The following is a 12,006-nucleotide window of genomic DNA, read 5'->3' as shown; positions in this document are numbered from 1 at the left end:
AACAACCTGATGAATTCATTGTTGGCAACACAAAGAGTACTAGGAGGAAGGGGTCCCAGTGTGGACAAGGAACAATTTACACAATTCAATGAATTAATCAAAAAACAATTATTAGATCCACAGAGTTTTATTCACTGAGGGATCAAGTGTAATGAATACATGTAGCAAACAGTCAACTGTATTGAAGGTAATACAGTGCCCCGGGAGGGAGGAGGGAAGTGATAGTGGTGAGGATAAGGGAGTGGTAGGATTGTGTGACAGTAAAATCAAACATTTGAAAAAACCTTTGGCTATAATTTATATAGCAGCAACGGCCATAAAGAATGGCAACCATAATTTTAAAAAGGCATACTTCACAAGGTACAATACATCTACACAATATTGGCGTGAGGTTGCCACAAATAGAACAACAGTCAACGTTTCGACCCTCTTATCAATGCAGGAAATGTTATCCTTGCTGCGGGGTCTTCATCAGGACCAAGGGATTGGGGCAGGTAACCTGGAATAGATTGAACATAAACTAGAGTTCGGTCCCAGAATTCGTAGGAGAGCCACAGGGTAAGAAGTCCTCCATGTAGTCAATGATTAATTAAGGCAACGTCAGTAGTAGAGCTGCACCGATCGCTACATCAAGCACTCACTCGGTGCTGGACATATTTAAGGCATCGTGGGAAGTTAATCCAATGTTCGTTAAGTTAGATTTAATCAGGGAGCTCCGTACGAGGGCAACACAAAGAGGCTTGCTTATTTATTTGATTCTTATTGCTATGAGGGCGATTTGCAAGGTATGGAAGGATCCGTGGCCCCCGCTGTATGAGAACTGGCTGAGGGCTACATTGGAAATGGCACGTTTGGACTTGGGCTATTTGAACGATAATGGAAGTAATATCTGGTCACAGTTTTTAGCACGGGGCAGAGAAATGAGACCGATCCAAAGTCCAATCATTACACCAAGCTTCACACGAAGAAGCTGGCCTGGTTCTGCCTACAGCCAAAGCAATCGCAGAAGCCTGGGGCGCCCCCGTCGGAAGGATGGTTTCCTGCATTTATTTGCAGTTGCTATATGGTGAGATGAGGACAAAAATAAAAAGAAATAAACTTGAACTGCACATTGGAGATATCGGCACACCTCAAGACACCGCAAGAGACACTCAGAGCATAGGTTGGAATGACTTGTGCTCCTAAGGATACTCAAATCACAGAATGGGGAACAAGGTTAATGTGTATGTCAAAGACTCCATCGTTCTTTTGCTCACCATGCCACCCCAGTTTAGACCCAGCCATTTGCAAATCAGTCTTGACCCTGTGCCTCATGGGACCGGTCCAGCCCAAACAGCCAAGCCAGGTCTTCCCTGGACCAGAAACAAGCGTCCAGGGACCAGTTTTAGGGCATCACCCCTCATCAGCCAGGCTAGCTTGAATTCAGTGGGACAGTGTGCCAGCGAGGCACATGGCAGTCTCGAAAGTTCTCAAACCTTGGGGAAAGCACACTCTATGACCCTACAAAATGGACAGGTGCACATTGTTGATCAGAGCTAAATAACAGGAAACAAATGTATCTTTTTCGCTGGAGTATGCATAGTGGAAAAGAACACCTTGGCTCCACTAACAGCGACAGCAAGACTTGCCCTTGTCTCATGGAATTTTGAAGGAAGCTTGCAGTCACTTAATGGAAAAATACATCATGGCCCTAGGAACATCAAGAAGAGTTAATCCATTAGTTCACAGCATTTGGGGAACGCTTGCAGTGGTATAAGCATAAAGGAAAGTACGGGTGCTCAGGAAGCTTGCCACATTAGCCACGAGAAATGCTGGTGTGCACCAGTTATGAGGTAGCTGGGGGAAGATAGGCTCTGAGGGATGCTGGGGGAGCATCAGTCATGAAGGGTGTTGGGGAGAACATGGGTAATGAGGATGCTGGGGAAGCATCAGTCAGGATTATCATAGGGTGCTTGAGTGACATGGGGGTAAAGCAACATGATCCCTATGCGCTATACCACTACGTGATTTGATTTGATTTTTCAACTTATATAGCACAGTGAATGCCTGAGGGCTTCTTGGCGCTGGACTTGGCCGGACGTATGTTAAAAACGGGTAAGCCTTAACTAGCAGGACTCCTCGGTCAGTTGGAAAATAGCCATGTTTTTAATGATCTTGTAAAGGAAGGGAGTGATGTGCTTTTTTTAATCGCTAGTGGCAGGGGATTCCAGGTTTTCGCAGTTCCAAGCAGAAAACTTCTGCCTCACCATCGTGCCTGTCAGTACCTGGGTATTTAAAGCAGTTTTAACTGAGAAGATCTAAGGTTTCTAGAAGGTACATAACTTTTCAAATATGATTTCAAATATAGAGCTCCTGTGCCCTGAAGTGCTTTGAATGCAATACATTGTGATTTAAATACTATTTTTTTTCTTACTGGCAGCCAGTGGAGCGTTCCAAGTCGAGGTGAGACTGATTCGTATTTAGGAATATCCAATATCAATCTCAGCAACGGCCTGTGTAGGGTGTCCCACCAGGCAGTGACGTGGGGCGGGCGAGAGACAGGGTGAGGGGGTGTAAAATACGGGAAACGGGCAAGTACACCTAAGTAACGTAAAAAATAAATGAAACTAATTTTGCTGCACGCGCTGCATCGCATTTGGCGTTCCAGCGCGCGCATCGAAATTCGTTTAAATTATTTTTTACCTTACTTACCTGTAATTGTCCATTTCCCGTATTTTACACCCCCTCACCCTGCCCCTTCCCCCGCCCCACGTCACCGCCTGGTGGAATGCCCTACACAGCCGTCGCTGATCAATCTGGCTGCAGCAAGCGTTGTAGTTTTTATAGATATTGGGTCTGAATCCCCACATAGAGAGCGTTACAGTAATCCAGCCTGGACAGCGCTAAGGTGGTTACTTATGTTTTTAAAATATCAGGGGGAATGAAGGAGCGAATCTCACTAATCATTTTCAAAATGCCCCAGAAAATGGCAGAGAGATTATTGATTTGGCTGTCATAAGTCAGTCTCTTATCAAAGATCACGCCTAAGTTGTTTGCCTTGGTAACTGGTGTCGGACATTCGCCCAGGTTAGTCGGCCACCATTTCGACGACCAGACTGGAGGGATGGAGCCTAATTGCAGGATGGCCGTTTTTTTCACCATTCAGCTTTAAAAAATTGATCTGCATTCAGATGTTAACATGAGACATACAATGTTTTTTTTTATTATTTATTTTTATTAAATAGAACAAGCAAGGCAAACACAATATACATAGCGCTTCGTTCGAGACATACAATTGTTAAAGCGATCAGCAGTCTTGTCCTCGTTGTCTGTTATTGACACGACCACCTGGGTGTCGTCAGCCTAGGAGATCGCGGAAAAGCCATACTGCCTGATCATCGAGGCCAGAGGAGCCACATAAATGTTAAATAGCGTAGGTCTCAGGGATGAGCCCTGAGGCACCCTGCATGGTAAATTGAAAACTTTGGAGCTCCTGGCGCCAGTTCTACTGAGAAAGATCTGTCAGTAAAATATGACGTTATTACGGCAGTGGCAGATTCCTGCATGCCCAGCTCTGCCAATCTGTCAATTAGTATTGTATGATTGACAGTGTCGAAGGCCACCGATAGGTCTAACAAAATCAAGGCGGCCTTCCCTCCTTCATCCAATGATATTCTGAGTTCCTCGGTCACTGTGATCAGAGCGGTCTCCGTTCCATGACCCTCTCCGAAGCTATATTGAGAGGGATCTAGAAGGTTACTCAAGGAGATATGAGAGGTGAGCTGGGTATTAAGCAGTTACTCCAGTACCATTGATTGAAATGGTATTCTAGAGATTGGCCGATAGTTACTCGGATCCTCTGAATCCAGATGAGGTTTCTTCAACAAGGGTAGTACTAAAGCTACCATCCAAGCCTCAGGAAACTGTTCTGACAGTACTATCTCAGAGAACATTAAGCCCAATTGTTCGCTGAGTATTTCAGGAAATAAGTTGAAGATTTTGGTTGCCTTTACTATTTGGATGATCTGTTCCCCCGAAGGGGAGGAGAACGAAAAGCTGGTTTGTGGCGTGCAGGGATCAGTTCGCAATCCTGGGAGGTACCAGACGGGGATCCTGTTATTGATAGCTCTTCTTTGGCAATAATGGCTAGCCGCCCTCCTCGCTTAAATGTTCTATCGGCTCGGGTTATGGTAAATCCAATGGGGAGTGCGAGTAAAGATACCGTCAAGAGTATGCCCCATCACATGAGTCTCTCCTTTGACTAGTTGTTCCATTGAGAGACCTGTCATAACGTCAGTGAGTTCGATATTTTTGTGATCAGCTATGTTTTGTAGATGGTAGTTAAAATCTCCTGAAATTGTGTAATCTGTACAGTTTATACTGGCTTCCAGAAAAGGGCTTATTCTGTCCAGCAGGGGGGTCTGAGCCTTAAGTGGACGATAGATTGGTAGTCCATTTAAAGAGTCATTATTATTAAGCAGTATCTGGAATGCTAGCAGTTCGCAATCCTGGGAGGTACCAGAGGGGGATCCTGTTACTAATAGCTCTTATTTGGCAATAATGGCTAGCCCCCCTCCTCGCTTAAATGTTCTATCGGCTCGGATTATGGTAAATCCAATGGGGAGTGCGAGTGTCAGATCAGGATCAGAAGTTGCGTCAGCTCAAGTTTCTGTTACAAAGACTAAGTCAAGCTTATGGCTCTCTATCATCTCTGTAATTTCAGTATTATGCTTGATTAACGAGCGCACATTGATGAGCATGGTTTTAGTAACTTTGGTGGTATGGGGATGTGCTGATTTTGTTAATGATGATCTCTGCTTAATTTTCATAAAAGCTAAATTGCAACAAGCATTGCTCACATTTTTTGAGCTCCTTCAAAGGGTCCAATCTGGAGCAGCATGGAGTTACATACCCTAAGTTCCATTTTAATAACTCCTCCTGGGTGTATGTGATTTTTTTTATAGGTTCAGTATGTCGAGATGCAGGGGTTCTGGCCCTCAGCCCGGATTAGGCGTGGACGGACGCAGACGGGCTTGCCTTTGGTGCGCCGGCGGCATGCCCGCTGCACGTGTGCGCTGTGATATCTGGTCTTGTAGCGTTCTTTCGCACCAAGACCTGCCCACTGTCCCGCCCCACAACTCTAATCCTTTAAGCACCAGTGACAAGCCTAATGATGCCCTCCGCACAACGGCACTTGCCGGGCTGGACCAGGGCGAGGTTGAACTGTGCAAATATGCAGTTTTTTAAAAACAGAGCAGCAGAGCAATATTTCAGCAGCAATTCAAGTCTAAAAAACAATAAAAGCAGCTAGCAGCGCGGCTTTCTTATAGCAGTCTGGCCGCATCTGCTGCGTGTGCGCTGTGACATCTGGTCTTGTAGCGTTCTTTGGCGCCAAGACCTGCCCACTGTCCCACCCCACAATTCCAGTCCTTAAAGCATCAGTGACAGACCTAATGACGCCCTCCGCACAACTGCACTTGCCGGGTCGGACCGGGGCGCGGGTGAACTGTACAAATATGCAGTTTTTTAAAAACAGAGCAGCAGAGCAATATTTCAGCAGCAATTCAAGTCTAAAAAACAATAAAAGCAGCTAGCAGCGACGCTTTCTTACAGCTGTCTTGCCACGTCCGCTGCCCGTGCGCTGTGACATCTGGTCTTATAGCCTTCTTTCGCACCAAGACGTGGCCACTGTCCCGCCCCACAATTCCAATCCTTAAAGCACCAGTGACAGGCCTAATGACGCCCTCCGCTCAATGGCTCTTGCTAGGTTGGATCGGGGCGAGGGTGAACTGTGCAAATATGCAGTTTTTTTTAAAACAGAGCAGCAGAGCAATATTTCAGCAGCAATTCAAGTATAAAAAACAAAAGCAGCTAGCAGCGCCGCTTTTTTACAGCAGTCTTGCCGCGTCTGCTGCGCGTACGCTGTGACAGCTGGTCTTGTAGCGTTCTTTTGCGCCAAGACCTGCCCACTCTACCGCCCCACAATTCCAATCCTTAAAGCACCAGTGACAGGCCTAATGATGCCCTCCGCACAACGGCACTTGCTGGGTCGGACCGGGACGAGGGTGAACTGTGCAAAAATGCAGTTTTTTAAAAACAGAGTAGCAGAGTAATATTTCAGCAGCAATTCAGGTCTAAAAAACAATAAAAGCACTAGCAGCGCCGCTTTCTTACAGCGTGTTGTTATGTCCACAGAGATTTTTCATTTTTTGATCATGACTACCTCCCCGAACCACTAAATGGAATTACACCAAATTTGGCAGAAAGCTAGATGTTGGTCCAAAAAATGTGTTTTTGTGATTTGGTGTAAATTTGTTTAGTAGTTTCACTGATATTAAAGTTGAAAAAATATAGTTATCTGGGGATGTGAGTTCTCACAGAGGACTCGCGGATCCTACTATAATTTGATTGGCTGCCAAACTTCAACCAGGAAGTGTTGGCAGCCAACTTGGAACTCGGCTTCAAGCCGAGTCCCACAACAAAAGTAAGAAATAATGAAAACGGGGCAGGGTAGGAATAACATGACCCCCCCAGGCAGGAGAAGGGGTCTTGCCGCGTCTGCTGCGTGTGCGCTGTGACATCTGGTCTTGTGGCGTTCTTTCGTGCCAAGACCTGCCCACTGTCCCATCCCACAATTCCTATACTTAAAGCACCAGTGACAGGCTTAATGACGCCCTCCGCACAACGACACTTGCCGGGTCGGACCGGGGTGCGGGTGAAATGTGCAAATATTGCAGTTTTTTAAAAACAGAGCAGCAGAGCAATATTTCAGCAGCAATTCAAGTCTAAAAAACTATTAAAGCAGCTAGCAGCACCGCTTTCTTACAGCAGTCTTTCTGCGTCAGCTGTGCGTGCGCTGTGACAGCTGGTCTTGTAGCGTTCTTTCGCGCCAAGACCTGACCACTGTCCCGCCCCACAATTCCAATCCTTAAAGCACCAGTGACAGGCCTAATGACGCACTCCACACAACAGCACTTGATGGGTCAGACCGGGGCGAGGGTGAACTGTGCAAATATTGCACGTGAAGCAATATGACCCCTACGCGCTAGACCACTACACAGAGGATGCAAGAGTGGCTTGTGACAGAGAGGTAGCAGGAGGGGGTCGGGACACACAATATTTACATCATTCAATGATCCCAACAACGGCAGGATGATTGGGTTCCAGTTTTATAAAGTTAACCTCTTTTTTTGTGGCTATCCTAGCAGACATGACCCATCTGTGGCAATGTATACTTTAAAATGTCTTGGAATTCCAATGTACCCTCAAAATATCACAACAACTCTATGGGCTTGTTCCCATATGCCACAGGTTTGATCTCTGGTGCATTCAACTAATGATTGGGACATCTATTTAGATACTCTTCACCAATCAAAGTGTAACGGCACCTGAATCGGCCAGAGCTCGCACCTCCACCCCCCAAATTTGATGGTACAGTATGGATTCACCCCATCATCAGCACTACGAACTTCACTGATTTGTATTATAAATTCTTCCTTTGAACCTTCATCACCAACCATGTGAACTGAGCCCCTTGACTTAGGAGGATTACCTTCTCTCCCGTCCAAACTCTAGCAAAATGTCTTTAATTTAGCATTTACTGCACACCTGACCAATGGCAGGACAATTAGGATCAGTAGACACATGTCCCTTCAACCCAGACTTGTAAGATGAGTAATTCTTCTCACTATCTAAGCAGTTGTTTTTTAAGGAAGCCGCTACCTCCTTTTTGTCCTTAGTAGTACTGTGTGAACTACTTTTAATCACTTCCACCCTTCCCTTATTGCTCAACGCCATTTCTTTGAGCTCTTCTTCAGAATTCTCCGCCCTCACTGCTATTTCAATAGCTTTCACCAATACCACATTTCCAGTGGTCAGAAGCTTTTCTTGTGTGCGTTTGTGGACGATTTTCTAATTGTAATGTTTGATCACACAGCATTTCATCTACGAAACCTCAGTAGTTGCATGTGTATGCTAATTTTCATAATGCTGAAGTAAAGGTATCTATGGATTCTCTTAGCATTTGTGCTCCCTGTAATAACTTAAATCTTTCCACCACCTGGTTCCTTTTCTTTCCATAGTTTAAATCCAGTTTTTTCATTAGCACTTCATAATCTTTACCACCTGATTCCTCATCACCCACCCCACCCCCCAATAGTGGTGGTAGATATTTAAAAACTGGATGCCCTTCTGCCCCTAAACAATGCTTTTACATAGCCAGTTTATGAGAGTCTGTAAATATATCTCCACCAACAGCCTCAACATACGCCTGAAAGCGTTCTTTCGAATCTTCCAATCTTCCCACAAGGTAACAGGCTCACCCAGCATATTTACATAATGTACAGGTGCCATCATGTCTTCCATTATATTTCCTACATACATACATATATATATATATATTTAGATATATAAAACTTAATTGTGGTCGCCAGTAGGTAGTTCTAGTTAGGACCAAAGTTTCAATAGGAAAAGTGTTTTTTGTTTTCTTAATAACTTTGCCGCCGGTTGACAAATCTTCATGCAATTTTCATAAAACTTCCTCTTTTGGGTTCAGCTGCTGTATTGAAAGTTTCAGGGTGATCCGTCAAGTGGGGCCAAGAAAAAAGGGGGGTGCCAAAACGTGTTTTCCCCATGTTATGTCCACAGAGATTTTTCGATCATGACTACCGCCCCGAACCACTAAATGGAATTACACCAAATTTGGCAGAAAGCTAGATGTTGGTCCACAAAATGTGTTTTTGTGATTTGGTGTAAAAAATGTTAGTATTTTCACAGATATTAAAGTTGAAAAATATAGATATCTGGGGATGTGAGTTATCACAGAGGACTCGCATATCCTACTATAATTTGATTGGCTGCCAACACTACAACCAGGAAGCGTTCTTTTGCGCCAAGACCTGCCCACTCTCCCGCCCCACAATTCCAATCCTTAAAGCACCAGTGACAGGCCTAATGATGCCCTCCGCACAACGGCACTTGCTGGGTCGGACCGGGGCGAGGGTGAACTGTGCAAAAATGCAGTTTTTTAAAAACAGAGTAGCAGAGTAATATTTCAGCAGCAATTCAGGTCTAAAAAACAATAAAAGCACTAGCAGCGCCGCTTTCTTACAGCGTGTTGTTATGTCCACAGAGATTTTTCATTTTTTGATCATGACTACCTCCCCGAACTACTAAATGGAATTACACCAAATTTGGCAGAAAGCTAGATGTTGGTCCAAAAAATGTGTTTTTGTGATTTGGTGTAAATTTGCTTAGTAGTTTCACTGATATTAAAGTTGAAAAAATATAGATATCTGGGGATGTGAGTTCTCACAGAGGACTCGCGGATCCTACTATAATTTGATTGGCTGCCAACACTTCAACCAGGAAGTGTTGGCAGCCAACTTGGGACTCGGCTTCAAGCCGAGTCCCACAACAAAAGTAAGAAATAATGAAAACGGGGCAGGGTAGGAATAACATGACCCCCCCAGACAGGAGAGGGTGTTCCCACTGCGACCCCGCCGGGGGTAAAAAGTATTTTTTTCTAATTTTATTTTGAGACAAATTCACAGGTAGACCTGTAGATCTGTAGGAAAATTTTGAATAAAAGACACATAGGCTCCCATTCTTTTTTATGACACCCCCGGGTGGGCTAAATCCTGGGGGCATATTACAATCAAGAAGGGAGGTTCATGGCCCCCCCTAGGCTTTTGAAAAGCCCCAGGGACCGCCATGTACCCAGGGCACTTAATTATACAAATATGAGGGCCTGCCTGGCCCGCACTGCTCCAGAGACCGCCATCTCCCCAGGGCAGAAATTATATATTTATGGGGGAGACACACTGCTCCCCTGCTGTCCCAGGGATTGCTACCTCAGTGGGGCAAAAACAGAATAAATATGGGTGTCTAAATACTTGCAAGAGGGCCCCACATGGAGCCATAGATGCCCTGGGGTGTTCACCTCCAGGATATTGGTGTTTGCTATGGGTTGGTGGGAGCATAGCCATAGCAAACACTGCTCGGCTGTCAGCAAGCAAGAGCATAAAAATGCTCTTGCTGCAGAGCAGAATTGCCTTTGGACAGAGGGAGCCTCATGTTCAGCAGCTCCCTCTGTCCAAAAGCAGTGCTGGCTTCCGCAGGATGCTGGAAGCTGGCAGGGACCGTGGGGGCCTTCAGACTCCCCCCGCAGTGCCTAACAAAAATGACTGGGTGCCCTGGATGGGACCTGGGAACCCAGTATAGAGGTCAGGCCCTGGGGATGGGGTATCCAGGGCTGAAATCGAACCGGGGAGGAGGTCCATGTGGCCTCTCTCCCCATCCTAAAAATGCCTGGCCCCGGGGGATGGGGTTCCTGGGCTGAAATAGTCCCTGGGAAGGGAGTACTATGCAGCCCCCCTTCCCTAAAAATAGAAGAAAAAAAATTGGAAAAAAAAGCCTGCCAGTATCTTTTCTCTACCACTCTGAAAACATGCCTCCTGTTGCGCTACACACATTTCTCTGGGAACATGCCTGCTGATTGCGCTGCAGTTACCCAGGTTTGAACAGATTTCACTGAGACTTGTTTGGCTATGGAAAAGAAATGTATTGCTCTATATGGAGCCTCACAAAAAGCTATAAAACGATTACAAAAATCTATAAAAATTTGGCGAAGAAAACACAAAAAGGGCCAAAGATAACTTTTCAAATATATTCAGTGGTTCAAGCTTGACCCAAAAGGAAAATGAGAAAGCAAGGTAAATTTAAAACGGTATGCAACTTGGTTGGTTGATACATTATGTGCTGCCTCAGACATTTGGGGTTCCTGATGAAAGTTTTTTCTAATGTTGCTGCTATTTTTTTGAAGACTATAGTTAGGTCTCATTGTTGCAGAATTGCAACCTCCTGGTTGCTAAAAGTGTAATTACTATGCGCAGTATCCAAGCACTATCTGCATTTCAACACTGGTGTGACTGATTATTTGTATGTTCTGTGGCTACCAAAACTGATTGGACTCCAGCATACTATTGATTGGGTTAGTTTGATTCATTCATATCTGTGGTATCAAAGCACGGACTTGGGAAAATGTAAATTACGCCAGCGTAATTCGCGTTTTTTCAGGAATGTCACACTTTGCTTTCTATGCAAAATTCCCGAAAACATGCCTTTATGGCAAATCATGCAATTACACTGCAGAAGAATTATTAAAGTGTGGCACAGGAACGCGGGAACAATAAGAACAACCAGAACGTAGTTATGTTTTTTGTGTTATTGCCCATGCATTATTTAGGTTAAATGCTTGTGTAGGCGTGACACAGAGTCATTGTACTCATTAGCATGGTGACTCCTACTGTAACGGGTTACGCTGTACGGAAGGCTAGACTGTATGTTTCTCGATATAATGTTTAACGCGAAAGTTAATTGATGAAAATCTGATATCCTTCAATCGTTAGTAACAAAATAACACTACAATTAGGGCGGCAAGTTACTTTTATTGTTTCAATTTAGAGGCAGAGAGATAATTTTGCAGAATTACCCATAGTTTAATTTATAGTTTTTTTCGACTCCATTTACAAGAAGAGGTAATGAAGTAAATGCTAATGAAGTCATTAATCCTTGACAGAAAACGCTTTTTCCCATTTGTCTGTGCTAAATTGCCTGGAAACGTGTTCGCTGTTGTAATTGAGCGCCAGCCCCACTGCAGCCCAGGCATTGTTTAAAGTAAATATAACATAATCTGCACATATTGTACAGAACAGATGTGTTTACTTGTTTGAGCTCCTTGTATTGGTTACGTACTGAAGGGAGACAATGCTTCCCAGTTTCAAAAGTATCACAAGTGTACCTATACTGTTATAAGCGAACGGAAGTACCTATATTATATACTCAAATATTAATATCCCCATACCTTCGGTGACAAGCACCAAAAGTCACATTTGAAAGTAAAGAGCGGGTCTGTTGATAGCTTTCCTTCTTTTACAGAAAATGCTCGAATGTCTTTCGGTCCATTATTAGCCATTTACATCTGACCTAAAAGTTCATTATTGATTTTAGCGCTTCTCTGTTTTGTTT

General features: G+C 44.5%; 1 protein-coding gene across 1 annotated transcript in view; it reads left to right on the top strand.

Moving 5' to 3' along the window:
- LOC147751412 (transient receptor potential cation channel subfamily A member 1-like) overlaps positions 1-12,006 on the top strand; it is a 978,460-nt gene that overhangs the window by 175,011 nt on the left and 791,443 nt on the right. The gene's annotated exons all lie outside the window — the stretch shown is intronic.

The sequence above is a fragment of the Lissotriton vulgaris genome, chromosome 1_1 (assembly GCF_964263255.1).
Source record: "Lissotriton vulgaris chromosome 1_1, aLisVul1.2, whole genome shotgun sequence".
Taxonomy (NCBI): Eukaryota; Metazoa; Chordata; class Amphibia; order Caudata; family Salamandridae; genus Lissotriton; species Lissotriton vulgaris.
The sequence above is the reverse complement of the archived record's forward strand: the minus strand, read 5'-3'. Positions and strand labels throughout refer to the sequence as shown.